Here is a 20,247-nt window from a genome sequence, read left to right as displayed (position 1 = left end):
AGCTCGAAACCCGGCCACACTTGGTAGTATGTCCCGGTCCGGTGAGGAACATGCCCATGGAAGTAAGAGCTCAGCGGGAGCAGCCACTCAGGCTACCCGGGAATGTGTCACTGTCCCCCGGCCAGACTTGGCGGCAGGTCCCGGGGAGGAATAGTGCCCATGGAAGTAGCCCCAGCGGGAGCAGCCGCTCAGGCTACCCGGGAATGTGTCACTGTCCCCCGGCCAGACTTGGCGGCAGGTCCCGGGGAGGAATAGTGCTCATGGAAGTAGCTCAGCGGGAGCAGCTGCTGAGGCTACCCGGGAATGTGTCACTGTCCCTGGGCAACACTTGGTCGTTGGTTCCTGATGAGGAACATGCCCATGGAAGTAAGAGTTCAGCGGGAGAAGCCGCTCAAGCTACCCGGGAATGTGTCACTGTCCCCCGGCCAGACTTGGCGGCAGGTCCCGGGGAGGAATAGTGCCCATGGAAGTCGGAGCTCCAACCTCCAAGTTGACCTCAGCGGGAGCACTTGCTGAGGCTACCCGGGCATGGGCGACTGTTCCCCGGCCACACTTGGTCGGAGGTCCCGGTGTGGAACATGCCCATGGAAGTTGAAGGGAAGAGAACCGCGAAAGGGAGTTTGGAGGCTGAGCCGCGGCCGAGGAGGTCTCACCGATCCCGGCGTGATTCCAGCCAGGCCCGGTACCCTATACCGAACTCGGCAGGGTGGCTGTATCCGGGACCCTGGAACCCTGGGCGGGGAGCCTAGGGGCGAGAGGGGCCCCATGGAGCTCGGGCAGACTAGAAGTACCCTCGTCTGCCCGCTGGAGGGCGCCCTTCCCGGAGCGGAGGGGACCCCCAAGCGACCAAGTGCAAGCCGAGTTTGGAGCTCGAAACCCGGCCACACTTGGTAGTATGTCCCGGTGAGGAACATGCCCATGGAAGTAAGAGCTCAGCGGGAGCAGCCACTCAGGCTACCCGGCAATGTGTCACTGTCCCCCGGCCAAGACTTGGCGGCAAGTCCCGGGGAGGAATAGTGCCCATGGAAGTAGCTCAGCGGGAGCAGCCGCTCAGGCTACCCGGGAATGTGTCACTGTCCCCCGGCCAGACTTGGCGGCAGGTCCCGGGGAGGAATAGTGCTCATGGAAGTAGCTCAGCGGGAGCAGCTGCTGAAGATACACGGGAATGTGTCACTGTCCCTGGGCCACACTTGGTCGTTGGTTCCTGATGAGGAACATGCCCATGGAAGTAAGAGTTCAGCGGGAGAAGCCGCTCAGGCTACCCGGGAATGTGTCACTGTCCCCCGGCCAGACTTGGCGGCAGGTCCCGGGGAGGAATAGTGCCCATGGAAGTCGGAGCTCCAACCTCCAAGTTGACCTCAGCGGGAGCACTTGCTGAGGCTACCCGGGCATGGGCGACTGTTCCCCGGCCACACTTGGTCGGAGGTCCCGGTGTGGAACATGCCCATGGAAGTTGAAGGGAAGAGAACCGCGAAAGGGAGTTTGGAGGCTGAGCCGCGGCCGAGGAGGTCTCACCGATCCCGGCGTGATTCCAGCCAGGCCCGGTACCCTATACCGAACTCGGCAGGGTGGCTGTATCCGGGACCCTGGAACCCTGGGCGGGGAGCCTAGGGGCGAGAGGGGCCCCATGGAGCTCGGGCAGACTAGAAGTACCCTCGTCTGCCCGCTGGAGGGCGCCCTTCCCGGAGCGGAGGGGACCCCCAAGCGACCAAGTGCAAGCCGAGTTTGGAGCTCGAAACCCGGCCACACTTGGTAGTTGGTCCCGGTGAGGAACATGCCCATGGAAGTAAGAGCTCAGCGGGAGCAGCCACTCAGGCTACCCGGCAATGTGTCACTGTCCCCCGGCCAAGACTTGGCGGCAAGTCCCGGGGAGGAATAGTGCCCATGGAAGTAGCTCAGCGGGAGCAGCTGCTGAGGCTACCCGGGAATGTGTCACTGTCCCCCGGCCAGACTTGGCGGCAGGTCCCGGGGAGGAATAGTGCTCATGGAAGTAGCTCAGCGGGAGCAGCTGCTGAGGCTACCCGGGAATGTGTCACTGTCCCTGGGCAACACTTGGTCGTTGGTTCCTGATGAGGAACATGCCCATGGAAGTAAGAGTTCAGCGGGAGAAGCCGCTCAAGCTACCCGGGAATGTGTCACTGTCCCCCGGCCAGACTTGGCGGCAGGTCCCGGGGAGGAATAGTGCCCATGGAAGTCGGAGCTCCAGCCTCCAAGTTGACCTCAGCGGGAGCAGCCGCTGAGGCTACCCGGGCATGGGTGACTGTTCCCCGGCCACACTTGGTCGGAGGTCCCGGTGTGGAACATGCCCATGGAAGTTGAAGGGAAGAGAACCGCGAAAGGGAGTCTTGAGGCTGAGCCGCGGCCGAGGAGGTCTCACCGATCCCGGCGTGATTCCAGCCAGGCCCGGTACCCTATACCGAACTCGACAGGGTGGCTGTATCCGGGACCCTGGAACCCTGGGCGGGGAGCCTAGGGGCGAGAGGGGCCCCATGGAGCTCGGGCAGACTAGAAGTACCCTCGTCTGCCCGCTGGAGGGCGCCCTTCCCGGAGCGGAGGGGACCCCCCAAGCGACCAAGTGCAAGCCGAGTTTGGAGCTCGAAACCCGGCCACACTTGGTAGTTGGTCCCGGTGAGGAACATGCCCATGGAAGTAAGAGCTCAGCGGGAGCAGCCACTCAGGCTACCCGGCAATGTGTCACTGTCCCCCGGCCAAGACTTGGCGGCAAGTCCCGGGGAGGAATAGTGCCCATGGAAGTAGCTCAGCGGGAGCAGCTGCTGAGGCTACCCGGGAATGTGTCACTGTCCCCCGGCCAGACTTGGCGGCAGGTCCCGGGGAGGAATAGTGCTCATGGAAGTAGCTCAGCGGGAGCAGCTGCTGAGGCTACCCGGGAATGTGTCACTGTCCCTGGGCCACACTTGGTCGTTGGTTCCTGATGAGGAACATGCCCATGGAAGTAAGAGTGCAGCGGGAGCAGCCGCTCAGGCTACCCGGGAATGTGTCACTGTCCCCCGGCCAGACTTGGCGGCAGGTCCCGGGGAGGAATAGTGCCCATGGAAGTCGGAGCTCCAACCTCCAAGTTGACCTCAGCGGGAGCACTTGCTGAGGCTACCCGGGCATGGGCGACTGTTCCCCGGCCACACTTGGTCGGAGGTCCCGGTGTGGAACATGCCCATGGAAGTTGAAGGGAAGAGAACCGCGAAAGGGAGTTTGGAGGCTGAGCCGCGGCCGAGGAGGTCTCACCGATCCCGGCGTGATTCCAGCCAGGCCCGGTACCCTATACCGAACTCGGCAGGGTGGCTGTATCCGGGACCCTGGAACCCTGGGCGGGGAGCCTAGGGGCGAGAGGGGCCCCATGGAGCTCGGGCAGACTAGAAGTACCCTCGTCTGCCCGCTGGAGGGCGCCCTTCCCGGAGCGGAGGGGACCCCCAAGCGACCAAGTGCAAGCCGAGTTTGGAGCTCGAAACCCGGCCACACTTGGTAGTATGTCCCGGTGAGGAACATGCCCATGGAAGTAAGAGCTCAGCGGGAGCAGCCACTCAGGCTACCCGGCAATGTGTCACTGTCCCCCGGCCAAGACTTGGCGGCAAGTCCCGGGGAGGAATAGTGCCCATGGAAGTAGCTCAGCGGGAGCAGCCGCTCAGGCTACCCGGGAATGTGTCACTGTCCCCCGGCCAGACTTGGCGGCAGGTCCCGGGGAGGAATAGTGCTCATGGAAGTAGCTCAGCGGGAGCAGCTGCTGAAGATACCCGGGAATGTGTCACTGTCCCTGGGCCACACTTGGTCGTTGGTTCCTGATGAGGAACATGCCCATGGAAGTAAGAGTTCAGCGGGAGAAGCCGCTCAGGCTACCCGGGAATGTGTCACTGTCCCCCGGCCAGACTTGGCGGCAGGTCCCGGGGAGGAATAGTGCCCATGGAAGTCGGAGCTCCAACCTCCAAGTTGACCTCAGCGGGAGCACTTGCTGAGGCTACCCGGGCATGGGCGACTGTTCCCCGGCCACACTTGGTCGGAGGTCCCGGTGGGAACATGCCCATGGAAGTTGAAGGGAAGAGAACCGCGAAAGGGAGTTTGGAGGCTGAGCCGCGGCCGAGGAGGTCTCACCGATCCCGGCGTGATTCCAGCCAGGCCCGGTACCCTATACCGAACTCGACAGGGTGGCTGTATCCGGGACCCTGGAACCCTGGGCGGGGAGCCTAGGGGCGAGAGGGGCCCCATGGAGCTCGGGCAGACTAGAAGTACCCTCGTCTGCCCGCTGGAGGGCGCCCTTCCCGGAGCGGAGGGGACCCCCCAAGCGACCAAGTGCAAGCCGAGTTTGGAGCTCGAAACCCGGCCACACTTGGTAGTATGTCCCGGTGAGGAACATGCCCATGGAAGTAAGAGCTCAGCGGGAGCAGCCACTCAGGCTACCCGGGAATGTGTCACTGTCCCCCGGCCAAGACTTGGCGGCAAGTCCCGGGGAGGAATAGTGCCCATGGAAGTAGCTCAGCGGGAGCAGCCACTCAGGCTACCCGGGAATGTGTCACTGTCCCCCGGCCAAGACTTGGCGGCAAGTCCCGGGGAGGAATAGTGCTCATGGAAGTAGCTCAGCGGGAGCAGCTGCTGAGGCTACCCGGGAATGTGTCACTGTCCCTGGGCCACACTTGGTCGTTGGTTCCTGATGAGGAACATGCCCATGGAAGTAAGAGTTCAGCGGGAGAAGCCGCTCAAGCTACCCGGGAATGTGTCACTGTCCCCCGGCCAGACTTGGCGGCAGGTCCCGGGGAGGAACAGTGCCCATGGAAGTCGGAGCTCCAACCTCCAAGTTGACCTCAGCGGGAGCACTTGCTGAGGCTACCCGGGCATGGGCGACTGTTCCCCGGCCACACTTGGTCGGAGGTCCCGGTGTGGAACATGCCCATGGAAGTTGAAGGGAAGAGAACCGCGAAAGGGAGTTTGGAGGCTGAGCCGCGGCCGAGGAGGTCTCACCGATCCCGGCGTGATTCCAGCCAGGCCCGGTACCCTATACCGAACTCGGCAGGGTGGCTGTATCCGGGACCCTGGAACCCTGGGCGGGGAGCCTAGGGGCGAGAGGGGCCCCATGGAGCTCGGGCAGACTAGAAGTACCCTCGTCTGCCCGCTGGAGGGCGCCCTTCCCGGAGCGGAGGGGACCCCCAAGCGACCAAGTGCAAGCCGAGTTTGGAGCTCGAAACCCGGCCACACTTGGTAGTATGTCCCGGTGAGGAACATGCCCATGGAAGTAAGAGCTCAGCGGGAGCAGCCACTCAGGCTACCCGGCAATGTGTCACTGTCCCCCGGCCAAGACTTGGCGGCAAGTCCCGGGGAGGAATAGTGCCCATGGAAGTAGCTCAGCGGGAGCAGCCGCTCAGGCTACCCGGGAATGTGTCACTGTCCCCCGGCCAGACTTGGCGGCAGGTCCCGGGGAGGAATAGTGCTCATGGAAGTAGCTCAGCGGGAGCAGCCACTCAGGCTACCCGGGAATGTGTCACTGTCCCTGGGCCACACTTGGTCGTTGGTTCCTGATGAGGAACATGCCCATGGAAGTAAGAGTTCAGCGGGAGCAGCCGCTCAGGGCTACCCGGGAATGTGTCACTGTCCCCCGGCCAGACTTGGCGGCAGGTCCCGGGGAGGAATAGTGCCCATGGAAGTCGGAGCTCCAACCTCCAAGTTGACCTCAGCGGGAGCAGCCGCTGAGGCTACCCGGGCATGGGTGACTGTTCCCCGGCCACACTTGGTCGGAGGTCCCGGTGTGGAACATGCCCATGGAAGTTGAAGGGAAGAGAACCGCGAAAGGGAGTTTGGAGGCTGAGCCGCGGCCGAGGAGGTCTCACCGATCCCGGCGTGATTCCAGCCAGGCCCGGTACCCTATACCGAACTCGGCAGGGTGGCTTTATCCGGGACCCTGGAACCCTGGGCGGGGAGCCTAGGGGCGAGAGGGGCCCCATGGAGCTCGGGCAGACTAGAAGTACCCTCGTCTGCCCGCTGGAGGGCGCCCTTCCCGGAGCGGAGGGGACCCCCCAAGCGACCAAGTGCAAGCCGAGTTTGGAGCTCGAAACCCGGCCACACTTGGTAGTATGTCCCGGTGAGGAACATGCCCATGGAAGTAAGAGCTCAGCGGGAGCAGCCACTCAGGCTACCCGGCAATGTGTCACTGTCCCCCGGCCAAGACTTGGCGGCAAGTCCCGGGGAGGAATAGTGCCCATGGAAGTAGCTCAGCGGGAGCAGCCGCTCAGGCTACCCGGGAATGTGTCACTGTCCCCCGGCCAGACTTGGCGGCAGGTCCCGGGGAGGAATAGTGCTCATGGAAGTAGCTCAGCGGGAGCAGCCACTCAGGCTACCCGGGAATGTGTCACTGTCCCTGGGCCACACTTGGTCGTTGGTTCCTGATGAGGAACATGCCCATGGAAGTAAGAGTTCAGCGGGAGCAGCCGCTCAGGGCTACCCGGGAATGTGTCACTGTCCCCCGGCCAGACTTGGCGGCAGGTCCCGGGGAGGAATAGTGCCCATGGAAGTCGGAGCTCCAACCTCCAAGTTGACCTCAGCGGGAGCAGCCGCTGAGGCTACCCGGGCATGGGTGACTGTTCCCCGGCCACACTTGGTCGGAGGTCCCGGTGTGGAACATGCCCATGGAAGTTGAAGGGAAGAGAACCGCGAAAGGGAGTTTGGAGGCTGAGCCGCGGCCGAGGAGGTCTCACCGATCCCGGCGTGATTCCAGCCAGGCCCGGTACCCTATACCGAACTCGGCAGGGTGGCTTTATCCGGGACCCTGGAACCCTGGGCGGGGAGCCTAGGGGCGAGAGGGGCCCCATGGAGCTCGGGCAGACTAGAAGTACCCTCGTCTGCCCGCTGGAGGGCGCCCTTCCCGGAGCGGAGGGGACCCCCCAAGCGACCAAGTGCAAGCCGAGTTTGGAGCTCGAAACCCGGCCACACTTGGTAGTATGTCCCGGTGAGGAACATGCCCATGGAAGTAAGAGCTCAGCGGGAGCAGCCACTCAGGCTACCCGGGAATGTGTCACTGTCCCCCGGCCAAGACTTGGCGGCAAGTCCCGGGGAGGAATAGTGCCCATGGAAGTAGCTCAGCGGGAGCAGCCACTCAGGCTACCCGGGAATGTGTCACTGTCCCTCGGCCACACTTGGTCGTAGGTCCCGGTGAGGAACATGCCCATGGAAGTCGGAGCTCCAACCTCCAACCGGGTGAAGCCTCCGAGAGCTAGCCGGGAATAGGGCGCCAATCCCGGCTACCGCCCTCCAGGCTTGCCCCGGTCGATAGACCTACGTCCTCGCACCAGCACAAGCGCAAAAATTTTCTAAGTGTGGGAGAACCGAGGACCCGCCCGGTGGCACTCTGCCTCTCGCTGCCGCCCTCCTGGAAGCGTCCTCGGTCACTGTGTGTGCGGCAGATATCAGAGCTCCGGAAAGGTGAAAAAGAACCGGTAAGAGGGCGAATCCGGCAGCTCCCTGCCGGGCGAGGACCACCGCGAGCGGCGGGGACGTCAGACGGGAGACGCGCGGCGGACCTTCCGTCGGAGTGCCTGGGATTTTGACCTCGGAGAAGTTCGAAAAAATTATGCGGTCGGAGCTGTCTGCCCCGGCCGGGGAAGGCTCACCGCCGGCGGCTGCCAACCCCTGGCTTGCCCGCTGGATGCCCTTTCGGAGGCTGCTGAAAAAGAACTGTCAGGCGGGCACCTCTCGGAAGAACCGCAGACCAAAACGACCGGTAAAAATTTTGGGCGATCCGACACGTAGTGCACCTTCGGCGGCAGAGAAAAGCAGCAAAAATACCGGTCAGAGAAGGGGAGTTTTGGTCGACTCTGCCAGGTTTTTGCACTAAGTCAGATCCGTAATGCCAGCGGGACTGAGTCGCTTTTGCGTGCCGTGGTCCTGGAGGCCTGCTCGGACAGAGCGGTCCTTCGGGTCCCGCGGGAAGGGGCATTTCATGTTCCTCTGCGGGAGGTGATCCATTTTCTGCGGGAAATGGCGAGCCCCTTCGGCTACAAGAGTGTGTAGGTCCCGCTCAACAGTCTACGTCCTTAACCATCGGGGACTTTGTAGATTTTGCCCAAAATCGCTCTCCGCAGAACAGAGCGTGAGGTCTCCGCGGCGGAGGCCGGAAAAGGTGCGAGGTGAGCGGCATGGTATGACTGGGCTCGTGCCGCTCACTGCTACCCGGAGCGTGGCGCCCTCCGGGTAAAAAGCTAGCCGGGGCGAGTAGGTGGGTTGACGGGCGCATAAGCAACGCCGTCCCCGCCGTACAAGGTGCCGGTGGCCTGGCGAACCACCGGCGTAAGGCTAGCCAGGGCGTACCGCGGGGCAGAGGGCGCATAAGCCACGCTCTCTCTCCATCCCACCAGCACAAGCGAAAAATTTTCAAAGTGTGGGAGAACCGGCTTCCCGACCGGTGGCACTCTGCCTCTCTCTGCCGCCCTCCTGGAAGCGTCCTCGGTCACTCGGAGTACGGCAGATTTAAGAGCTCCGGAATGGTGAAAAAGAACCGGAGAGAGGGCGACTCCGGCTTCTCTCTGCCGGGCGAGGACCACCGCAGGCGGCGGGGACCTCTGACAGGAGGCGGCGCTGCGGGCAGGCTTTCTAAGTGCCTGGGCTTTTGGCCTCGGCGAAAGTCGAAAAAATTATGCGGTCGGAGCTTTCTGCCCCGGCCGGGGAAGGCTCACCGCCGGCGGCTGCCAACCCCTGGCTTGCCCGCTGGATGCCCTTTCGGAGGCTGCTGAAAAAGAACAGTCAGGCGGGCACCTCTCGGAAGAACCGCAGACCAAAACGACCGGTAAAAATTTTGGGCGATCCGACCCGTAGTGCACCTTCGGCGGCAGAGAAAAGCAACAAAAATACCGGTCAGAGAAGGGGAGTTTTGGTCGACTCTGCCAGGTTTTTGCACTAAGTCAGATCCGTAATGCCAGCGGGACTGAGTCGCTTTTGCGTGCCGTGGTCCTGGAGGCCTGCTCGGACAGAGCGGTCCTTCGGGTCCCGCGGGAAGGGGCATTTCATGTTCCTCTGCGGGAGGTGATCCATTTTCTGCGGGAAATGGCGAGCCCCTTCGGCTACAAGAGTGTGTAGGTCCCGCTCAACAGTCTACGTCCTTAACCATCGGGGACTTTGTAGATTTTGCCCAAAATCGCTCTCCGCAGAACAGAGCGTGAGGTCTCCGCGGCGGAGGCCGGAAAAGGTGCGAGGTGAGCGGCATGGTATGACTGGGCTCGTGCCGCTCACTGCTACCCGGAGCGTGGCGCCCTCCGGGTAAAAGGCTAGCCGGGGCGAGTAGGTGGGATGACGGGCGCATAAGCAACGCCGTCCCCGCCGTACAAGGTGCCGGTGGCCTGGCGAACCAACGGCGTAAGGCTAGCCAGGGCGTACCGCGGGGCAGAGGGCGCATAAGCCACGCTCTCTCTCCATCCCACCAGCACAAGCGAAATATTTTCAAAGTGTGGGAGAACCGGCTTCCCGACCGGTGGCACTCTGCCTCTCGCTGCCGCCCTCCTGGAAGCGTCCTCGGTCACTCGGAGTACGGCAGATTTAAGAGCTCCGGAATGGTGAAAAAGAACCGGAGAGAGGGCGACTCCGGCTTCTCTCTGCCGGGCGAGGACCACCGCAGGCGGCGGGGACGTCTGACAGGAGACGGCGCTGCGGGCAGGCTTTAAAAGTGCATGGGGTTTTGGCCTCGGCAAAAGTCGAAAAAATTATGCGGTCGGAGCTTTCTGCCCCGGCCGGGGAAGGCTCACCGCCGGCGGCTGCCAACCCCTGGCTTGCCCGCTGGATGCCCTTTCGGAGGCTTCTGAAAAAGAACTGTCAGGCGGGCACCTCTCGGAAGAACCGCAGACCAAAACGACCGGTAAAAATTTTGGGCGATCCGACCCGTAGTGCACCTTCGGCGGCAGAGAAAAGCAACAAAAATACCGGTCAGAGAAGGGGAGTTTTGGTCGACTCTGCCAGGTTTTTGCACTAAGTCAGATCCGTAATGCCAGCGGGACTGAGTCGCTTTTGCGTGCCGTGGTCCTGGAGGCCTGCTCGGACAGAGCGGTCCTGCGGGTCCCGCGGGAAGGGGCATTTCATGTTCCTCTGCGGGAGGTGATCCATTTTCTGCGGGAAATGGCGAGCCCCTTCGGCTACAAGAGTGTGTAGGTCCCGCTCAACAGTCTACGTCCTTAACCATCGGGGACTTTGTAGATTTTGCCCAAAATCGCTCTCCGCAGAACAGAGCGTGAGGTCTCCGCGGCGGAGGCCGGAAAAGGTGCGAGGTGAGCGGCATGGTATGACTGGGCTCGTGCCGCTCACTGCTACCCGGAGCGTGGCGCCCTCCGGGTAAAAGGCTAGCCGGGGCGAGTAGGTGGGATGACGGGCGCATAAGCAACGCCGTCCCCGCCGTACAAGGTGCCGGTGGCCTGGCGAACCACCGGCGTAAGGCTAGCCAAGGGCGTACCGCGGGGCAGAGGGCGCATAAGCCACGCTCTCTCTCCATCCCACCAGCACAAGCGAAAAATTTTCAAAGTGTGGGAGAACCGGCTTCCCGACCGGTTGCACTCTGCCTCTCGCTGCCGCCGTCCTGGAAGCGTCCTCGGTCACTCGGAGTACGGCAGATTTAAGAGCTCCGGAATGGTGAAAAAGAACCGGAGAGAGGGCGACTCCGGCTTCTCTCTGCCGGGCGAGGACCACCGCAGGCGGCGGGGACGTCTGACAGGAGACGGCGCTGCGGGCAGGCTTTAAAAGTGCATGGGGTTTTGGCCTCGGAGAAAGTCGAAAAAATTATGCGGTCGGAGCTGTCTGCCCCGGCCGGGGAAGGCTCACCTCCGGCGGCTGCCAACCCCTGGCTTGCCCGCTGGATGGCCTTTCGGAGGCTGCTGAAAAAGAACTGTCAGGCGGGCACCTCTCGGAAGAACCGCAGACCAAAACGACCGGTAAAAATTTTGGGCGATCCGACCCGTAGTGCACCTTCGGCGGCAGAGAAAAGCAACAAAAATACCGGTCAGAGAAGGGGAGTTTTGGTCGACTCTGCCAGGTTTTTGCACTAAGTCAGATCCGTAATGCCAGCGGGACTGAGTCGCTCTTGCGTGCCGTGGTCCTGGAAGCCTGCTCGGACAGAGTGGTCCTTCGGGTCCCGCGGGAAGGGGCATTTCATGTTCCTCTGCGGGAGGTGATCCATTTTCTGCGGGAAATGGCGAGCCCCTTCGGCTACAAGAGTGTGTAGGTCCCGCTCAACAGTCTACGTCCTTAACCATCGGGGACTTTGTAGATTTTGCCCAAAATCGCTCTCCGCAGAACAGAGCGGGAGGTCTCCGCGGCGGAGGCCGGAAAAGGTGCGAGGTGAGCGGCATGGTATGACTGGGCTCGTGCCGCTCACTGCTACCCGGAGCGTGGCGCCCTCCGGGTAAAAGGCTAGCCGGGGCGAGTAGGTGGATTGACGGGCGCATAAGCAACGCCGTCCCCGCCGTACAAGGTGCCGGTGGCCTGGCGAACCACCGGCGTAAGGCTAGCCAAGGGCGTACCGCGGGGCAGAGGGCGCATAAGCCACGCCGTCCCCGCTGTACAAGGTGCCGGTGGCCTGGCGAACCACCGGCGTAAGGCTAGCCAAGGGCGTACCGCGGGGCAGAGGGCGCATAAGCCACGCTCTCTCTCCATCCCACCAGAACAAGCGAAAAAATTTCAAAGTGTGGGAGAACCGGCTTCCCGACCGGTGGCACTCTGCCTCTCGCTGCCGCCCTCCTGGAAGCGTCCTCGGTCACTCGGTGTCCGGCAGATTTCAGAGCTCCGGAATGGTGAAAAAGAACCGGTGAGAGGGCGAATCCGGCTTCTCTCTGCCGGGCGAGGACCACCGCAGGCGGCAAGGGACGTCTGCCAGGAGACGGCGCTGCGGGCAGGCTTTAAAAGTGCATGGGGTTTTGGCCTCGGCGAAAGTCGAAAAAATTTTGCGGTCGGAGCTGTCTGCCCCGGCCGGGGAAGGCTCACCGCCGGCGGCTGCCAACCCCTGGCTTGCCCGCTGGATGCCCTTTCGGAGGCTGCTGAAAAAGAACTGTCAGGCGGGCACCTCTCGGAAGAACCGCAGACCAAAACGACCGGTAAAAATTTTGGGCGATCCGACCCTCAGTGCACCTTCGGCGGCAGAGAAAAGCAACAAAAACACCGGTCAAAGAAGGGAGGTTTTGGTCGACTCTGCCTGGTTTTTGCACTAAGTCAGATCCGTAATGCCAGCGGGACTGAGTCGCTTTTGCGTGCCGTGGTCCTGGAGGCCTGCTCGGACAGAGCGGTCCTTCGGGTCCCGCGGGAAGGGGCATTTCATGTTCCTCTGCGGGAGGTGGTCCATTTTCTGCGGAAATGGCGAGCCCCATCGGCTACAAGAGTGTGTAGGTCCCGCTCAACAGTCTACGTCCTTAACCATCGGGGACTTTGTAGATTTTGGCAGAAATCGCCCCCCGCAGGTCCTAGCGGGAGGTCTCCGCGGCGGAGGCCGGAGAGGGCGCGAGGTGAGCGGCATGGTATGACTGGGTTCGTGCCGCTCACTGGTACCCGGAGCGTGGCGCCCTCCGGGTAAAAGGCTAGCCGGGGCGAGTAGGTGGGTTGACGGGCGCATAAGCCACGCCGTCCCCGCCGTACAAGGTGCCGGTGGCCTGGCGAACCACCGGCGTAAGGCCAGCCAGGGCGGACCGCGGGGCAGAGGGCGCATAAGCCACGCTCTCTCTCCATCCCACCAGAACAAGCGAAAAATTTTCAAAGTGTGGGAGAACCGGCGACCCGACCGGTGGCACTCTGCCTCTCGCTGCCGCCCTCCTGGAAGCGTCCTCGGTCACTCGGTGTCCGGCAGATTTCAGAGCTCCGGAATGGTGAAAAAGAACCGGTGAGAGTGCCGGGCGAGGACCACCGCAGGCGGCAAGGGACGTCTGACAGGAGACGGCGCTGCGGGCAGGCTTTAAAAGTGCATGGGGTTTTGGCCTCGGCGAAAGTCGAAAAAATTTGCGGTCGGAGCTGTCTGCCCGGCCGGGAAGGCTCACCGCCGGCGGCTGCCAACCCCTGGCTTGCCCGCTGGATGCCCTTTCGGAGGCTGCTGAAAAGAACTGTCAGGCGGGCACCTCTCGGAAGAACCGCAGACCAAAACGACCGGTAAAATTTTGGGCGATCCGACCCTCAGTGCACCTTTCGGCGGCAGAGAAAAGCAACAAAAATACCGGTCAGAGAAGGGGAGTTTGGTCGACTCTGCCAGGTTTTTGCAACTAAGTCAGATCCGTAATGCCAGCGGGACTGAGTCGCTCTTGCGTGCCGTGGTCCTGGAAGCCTGCTCGGACAGAGTGGTCCTTCGGGTCCCGCGGGAAGGGGCATTTCAGGTTCCCTCTGCGGGAGGTGATCCATTTTCTGCGGGAAATGGCGAGCCCCTTCGGCTACAAGAGTGTGTAGGTCCCGCTCAACAGTCTACGTCCTTAACCATCGGGGACTTTGTAGATTTTGCCCAAAATCGCTCTCCGCAGAACAGAGCGGGAGGTCTCCGCGGCGGAGGCCGGAAAAGGTGCGAGGTGAGCGGCATGGTATGACTGGGCTCGTGCCGCTCACTGCTACCCGGAGCGTGGCGCCCTCCGGGTAAAAGGCTAGCCGGGGCGAGTAGGTGGATTGACGGGCGCATAAGCAACGCCGTCCCGCCGTACAAGTGCCGGTGGCCTGGCGAACCACCGGCGTAAGCTAGCCAAGGGCGTACCGCGGGGCAGAGGGCGCATAAGCCACGCCGTCCCCGCTGTACAAGGTGCCGGTGGCCTGGCGAACCACCGGCGTTAAGGCTAGCCAAGGGCGTACCGCGGGGCAGAGGGCGCATAAGCCACGCTCTCTCTCCATCCCACCAGAACAAGCGAAAAATTTCAAAGTGTGGGAGAACCGGCTTCCGACCGGTGGCACTCTGCCTCTCGCTGCCGCCCTCCTGGAAGCGTCCTCGGTCACTCGGTGTCCGGCAGATTTCAGAGCTCCGGAATTGGTGAAAAAGAACCGGTGAGAGGGCGAATCCGGCTTCTCTCTGCCGGGCGAGGACCACCGCAGGCGGCAAGGGACGTCTGCCAGGAGACGGGCGCTGCGGGCAGGCTTTAAAAGTGCATGGGGTTTTGGCCTCGGCGAAAGTCGAAAAAATTTTGCGGTCGGAGCTGTCTGCCCCGGCCGGGAAGGCTCACCGCCGGCGGCTGCCAACCCCTGGCTTGCCCGCTGGATGCCCTTTCGGAGGCTGCTGAAAAAGAACTGTCAGGCGGGCACCTCTCGGAAGAACCGCAGACCAAAACGACCGGTAAAAATTTGGGCGATCCGACCCTCAGTGCACCTTCGGCGGCAGAGAAAAGCAACAAAAACACCGTCAAAGGAAGGGAGGTTTTGGTCGACTCTGCCTGGTTTTTGCACAAAGTCAGATCCGTAATGCCAGCGGGACTGAGTCGCTTTTGCGTGCCGTGGTCCTGGAGGCCTGCTCGGACAGAGCGGTCCTTCGGTCCCGCGGGAAGGGGCATTTCATGTTCCTCTGCGGGAGGTGGTCCATTTTCTGCGGGAAATGGCGAGCCCCATCGGCTACAAGAGTGTGTAGGTCCCGCTCAACAGTCTACGTCCTTAACCATCGGGGACTTTGTAGATTTTGGCAGAAATCGCCCCCCGCAGGTCCTAGCGGGAGGTCTCCGCGCGGAGGCCGGAGAGGGCGCGAGGTGAGCGGCATGGTATGACTGGGTTCGTGCCGCTCACTGGTACCCGGAGCGTGGCGCCCTCCGGGTAAAAGGCTAGCCGGGGCGAGTAGGTGGGTTGACGGGCGCATAAGCCACGCCGTCCCCGCCGTACAAGGTGCCGGTGGCCTGGCGAACCACCGGCGTAAGGCCAGGCCAGGGCGGACCGCGGGGCAGAGGGCGCATAAGCCACGCTCTCTCTCCATCCCACCAGAACAAGCGAAAAATTTTCAAAGTGTGGGAGAACCGGCGACCCGACCGGTGGCACTCTGCCTCTCGCTGCCGCCTCCTGGAAGCGTCTCGGTCACTCGGTGTCGGCAGATTTCAGAGCTCCGGAATGGTGAAAAAGAACCGGAGAGGGGGCGACTCCGGCTTCTCTCTGCCGGGCGAGGACCACCGCAGGCGGCAAGGGACGTCTGACAGGAGACGGCGCTGCGGGCAGGCTTTAAAAGTGCATGGGGTTTTGGCCTCGGCGAAAGTCGAAAAAATTTTGCGGTCGGAGCCGTCTGCCCCGGCCGGGGAAGGCTCACCGCCGGCGGCTGCCAACCCCTGGCTTGCCCGCTGGATGGCCTTTCGGAGGCTGCTGAAAAAGAACTGTCAGGCGGCACCTCTCGGAAGAACCGCAGACCAAAACGACCGGTAAAAATTTTGGGCGATCCGACCCTCAGTGCACCTTCGGCGCAGAGAAAAGCATCAAAAATACCGGTCAAAAGAAGCGAGGTTTTGTCCGACTCTGCCAGGTTTTGCACAAAGTGTTGGCATCGTGCGGCGTCGCGCTTTGCCGTACCGTATCCCAATGGAGCGGCGCCGCGGGGTAGGGCTAGCCATGTGAGGTCGAGGGCGGGAGGACGGGACGTAAGCCAGGCCGTTCTCCACAAGAAATTCCGGACGCGGAGACCCCTTCTCCGCCCTACGGTCCCCAATGGGGTGGCGCCCGGCGGGTGAGGCTAGCCATGGGAGGACGGGACGTAAGCCAGGCCGTTCTCCACAAGAAATTCCGTACGCGGAGACCCTTCTCCGCCCTACGGTCCCCAATGGGGTGGCGCCCGGCGGGTGAGGCTAGCCATGTGAGGTCGAGGGCGGGAGGACGGACGTAAGCCAGGCCGTTCTCCACAAGTAAATTCCGGACGCGGAGACCCCTTCTCCGCCCTACGGTCCCCAATGGGGTGGCGCCCGGCGGGTGAGGCTAGCCATGTGAGGTCGAGGGCGGGAGGACGGGACGTAAGCAGGCCGTTCCCACAAGTAAATTCCGGACGCGGAGACCCCTTCTCCGCCCTACGGTCCCCAATGGGGTGGCTCCCCGGCGGGTGAGGCTAGCCATGTGAGGTCGAGGGCGGGAGGACGGGACGCAAGCCAGCCGTTCTCCACAAACTCCCAGCGGTAGAGTCTCGGCTCTCCGCTCTTTTTGATCGATCTGACACAGCGCGATCCGGCGGGCAGGGCACTTTGCTCGGTCAGGGGTATTGCCCGGCCGGTTTATGGTAAAGCGTTCCTTAGCCTCAGTCTTGGTCGCGCATCAATCCCCCGCTCCCCGTGAGCGGCTGTCGTCCTCTGCCTAAGGTTGTGTAGCGCGGTGCCAGTGTGGTCCTCGCACGGCCCCGCTCCTGCCACAGCGGTAGGACTCTCTGCTTCGGCTGAGGTTTGCTACGAAGCGTATGGAACGGGCGTACTCCACCGTACCGTGGGTGGGGGGCGGCGGCGTTGGCGGCGGCAGCGTCCAGCGCGGAGCTCCGGCTCCCGCGGCAGCGCCTCGCCTAGTGTCCCTCGGGCAAGTCCAATCGCCCCCCGCCCGGTCGGAGAGCGCAGACACACCTCTGTGTCCACGGTTTATTTCCGCAGCACGAAAAGGGACGGCTCCCGCCTGCTCCTCGCGGCGGCGACGAGGCTTAGACCCACCGTGGCGTATCCGCGGTAGGTATGCTCGTCGGTCGGAGGAGCGGTTGCGGTCGAGTGGTCCCCAGTGTACCCTGTTAGCGCTGCCCGCCTACGCCCTGAAGAGCTGCGGACCGAGAAAAAGGTTCGCTCCGCTGCTGACGGGCGAAGCGCGCGCACGCCGCGGAAGAGGAGAGGGAGCGGTCGCCCCCGGGGCGGCTCCCCTCCGAGTCCGGCAGAAGCAGAGATTGTAGCGGAGGGGGGGGTTTCTAAATTCCCCGGGCGTGTTATCCCCAGCGGTAGCCTTTGAACTCTTCAACCGCAAGCACGATCGCACGTTCACAGCACCCGTCACTAGGAGCCGGGCCAGAGGCGGGCGGCAGACGAAACCGACATGAGCGCTTAAGGGTATTGCACCCCCGGCGCCCAGACCCTGGAAATTGAGTCTGCCCCCAAAGCCCACCCGCGTCCTCCTTGGCGCTCCCGGAGTACATGGTCGTAGATGGGCCATCGGTCGCTAATGCCAAACTGCGTCCCAGGGGTGCGTCCCCTCTGACCAACGGCAGACCCATCCCTCTCGCCAATCCGCGGATCCCCGCCAGGTCCCGAACAGGGCTCGTCCTTTAGCGTTTCAAATGCGCCCTCCCCGCCATACGAGGGGTTGAGGACCGTAGCCTTCCCTTACGAGAGGCACCAGGGGTGCGCCTGCTCGAGGGCCCGGCCGTGGGCGTAACGCTTGGGCCGCCCGGGGGAGTCGGTAGACCATGGGAGACCAACACTCGCACACGAACGTTGCCCGTGCTTTTGTGGAAGAGAGCTTCTTGCGAGGTTGTCGCTGCGGTGGCGCCCGGACAAACCCTATCCCTAAAACTTCTGGGGAATTGGCGTCTAAGCCTGCACCCTGCACGGTATCCCTGCACCCACGAAGGGGGCCGTGGAAGGCTTGGGGTCGCGCCGGCGAAACCGACCGGATGCCCGGGGTACTGAACCCCCGGGGTCCCACCCTGGAAATTGAGCCGTCCGACCCCGCCACGTCTTCCTAGTGCCCTCCTTGGCTCCCCCGCCTGTGGGCATCGTTAGGGGCTGCGGTCATCAGCGCCGGCTAAGCTTCGGCAACACGGCCGACCCACCCCTTCGGCGCCTGGGGGTGCCTGGTCCCAGTCCGGGCCGTTCCGTAGGGGCGGCTATCCCTTACATGAGGGACTCGGTGCGTCCGCTCGGGCTGCGGGGCTCCGGCTCCGACAGCCGGGGAGCTGGTTTTGACCGCGGGCCTCCACGGGAACCGGCAGGGACCGGACTAGGCGTCAAGCCGAAAATAACCCCGGCACCCTCTGCTTCCAAAGCGAGGGGACCTTTGGCCGAGCGGGGGCACCGGAAGCCGAACCGACCCCAACCCTCTTCCTACCCCAGGGCTGGGCTGACCAATCCCCTGATCGGGTCTAAAATGGAAGAAGGGGATTCGAGGGAAGGGGCTGGCGGAAGGCAGTTGCCCGACGGAGTAGGCGAAGGCCAGGCCGTTTCCGAGTCCCGAGCAGAGGAGGGCGAACTCGGCTCTTCATCGACCGACGGCGAGGCGAGGGCGGTGGCTGCCGCGGGGAAGACTCCATTGCTCGTCAGCGCGCTAGGAGCGGGGCCGACTGGCTGCTCGGGGTATGGCATCCCCGGGGGCCCACCCTGGAAATCTTCGCTCCTCAGCCGCTGCAGGTTATAAGGTCCCGCCGCGCGTAAGCGCTCAACTCTCCGACCCACGGATGTCGAGCCCATGGTGAGCCGGCCGTTTCGTACGGGGAAAAGGGGTCCTCTGGCCCCACATCGATCGAGGGGGTTTAGATCCGCGGAGGCACGCACCGCGAGGCGAATCGCTGCTTTTCCCCAAGAGGTTAACCTTCAAACCACCGAGTAGGTTCGGGGCAGGGCCGACAGTCTGCACTGGGGTATTGCATCCCTGGTGGGGCGACCCTGGAAATCTCTGCCCCTTTCCACTCTTTCGGTTGGGCCTCTCGTCGGGGCGAGCGTAAGTCGGCAAGCAGACGTGGGAAGAGGCTTCTTACCGGTGACACTCCCTTCGTGAGAGAGGCAGGTACTCGCCCCGGACCCCGGTCCAAATCTGCGCGGGCCGGACGGCCTCGGCCCTAGCCGAAGGCCGCTCCCGCGAAGCCAGGGAGCCGAAAAAATAACCCCGACACCCTCCGCGACCTCGCGTGCTTCCAAAGCGAGGGGAAACTTTGGCCGAGCGGGGCACCCGAAGCCGAACCGACCCCAACCCCTCTTCTTACCCCAGGGCTGGGCTGACCAATCCCCTGATCGGGTCTAAAATGGAAGAAGGGGATTCGAGGGAAGGGGCTGGCGGAAGGCAGTTGCCCGACGGAGTAGGCGAAGGCCAGGCCGTTTCCAAATCCCGAGCCAGAGGAGGGCGAACGACGTTCTTCATCGACCGACGGCGAGGCTAGGGCGAGGGCGGTGGCTGCCGCGGGGAAGACTCCATTGCTTGCCAGCGTGCTAGGAGCGGGGCCGACAGGCTGCTCGGGGTATGGCATCCCCGGGGGCCCACCCTGGAAATCTTCGCTCCTCAGCCGCTGCAGGTTATAAGGTCCCGCCGCGCGTAAGCGCTCAACTCCCCGACCCACGGACGTCGAGCCCATGGTGAGCTGACAGTTTCGTACGGGGAAAAGGGGTCCTCTGGCCCCACATCGATCGAGGGGGTTTAGATCCGCGGAGGCACGCACCGCGAGGCGAATCGCTGCTTTTCCCCAAGAGGTTAACCTTCAAACCACCGAGTAGGTTCGGGGCAGGGCCGACTGTCTGCACTGGGGTATTGCATCCCTGGTGGGGCGACCCTGGAAATCTCTGCCCCTTTCCACTCTTTCGGTTGGGCCTCTCGTCGGGGCGAGCGTAAGTCGGCAAGCAGACGTGGGAAGAGGCTTCTTACCGGTGACACTCCCTTCGTGAGAGAGGCAGGTACTCGCCCCGCACCCCGGTCCAAATCTGCTCGGTCCGGCCGTCGTCGGCCCTAGCCGAAGGCCGCTCCCGCGAAGCCAGGCGATCCGAACCGAGGATCCGCGCGAGCCTTCTCCAAGCCCTCTGCCGGGCGCTGGTGTTGAAAGCGTAGCGGACCCTGTTCGCCGGAGCGATAGGAGCGGAGCACCGGTCCCGCAGGGTTGAAAGCTGGGTAGCAGCGCCGTAGCTTCCCTCCCAGCCTTCCCCCGGACCTGGCGCCCGATCCCCTCCGCTCCTCTGTGCGTTGGCGGGCGGCGCTGCATGGGTACGTCGCGACGGCTCCTATCGTCTCTCTCGCTTAACAGTGTGGAGAGGTGGTGGTGGAGCTGTCCGACACTCGAGGTGCTGAAGTTGAGCGTCCAATGCTTTCCTTCTATGCGCAGCCTACAGGAGCTGTCCGAGCTTCGGAGGTGCTGATGGAGGTGAGAGTCGAGCGCCACTTCTTGGCTGAACTGAGTGGGGAAAGCCAGCGACTGCGAGAGGGAGGGGAAGGGAAGGCTTTTTCGGGTCCTTGGAAGGGACCGAGAGCATCTTTCTTGCCCCCCTGCCCTAAGCTCCATCCAATGTTGTCTGCGAGGTCTTCTCCGGCGGCGGAGAAGCGCTGCGGTAGCAGCAGCAGCAACGAGCGTTCCCATTAGCTCACGGAGCCTGACTCCAAGAGTCTACCCCTCAGAGCTCGGCTACCTGGTTGATCCTGCCAGTAGTA

At 63.2% G+C, this 20,247-nt stretch overlaps 1 non-coding gene across 1 annotated transcript in view; it reads left to right on the top strand.

The window, feature by feature from the left end:
- The first annotated feature begins 20,222 nt into the window (after positions 1-20,222).
- The window catches only part of LOC140111090 (18S ribosomal RNA), a 1,884-nt gene continuing 1,859 nt past the window's right edge, over positions 20,223-20,247 (top strand). Inside the window, exon 1 of the ribosomal RNA XR_011851837.1 lies at positions 20,223-20,247. This exon is cut by the window's right edge and continues 1,859 nt beyond it. This is a non-coding gene — a ribosomal RNA (18S ribosomal RNA).

The sequence above is a fragment of the Engystomops pustulosus genome, unplaced genomic scaffold, assembly GCF_040894005.1.
Source record: "Engystomops pustulosus unplaced genomic scaffold, aEngPut4.maternal MAT_SCAFFOLD_381, whole genome shotgun sequence".
NCBI lineage: Eukaryota > Metazoa > Chordata > Amphibia > Anura > Leptodactylidae > Engystomops > Engystomops pustulosus.
Note: the sequence above shows the minus strand (reverse complement) of the source record. Positions and strands in the feature narration are given on the sequence as shown.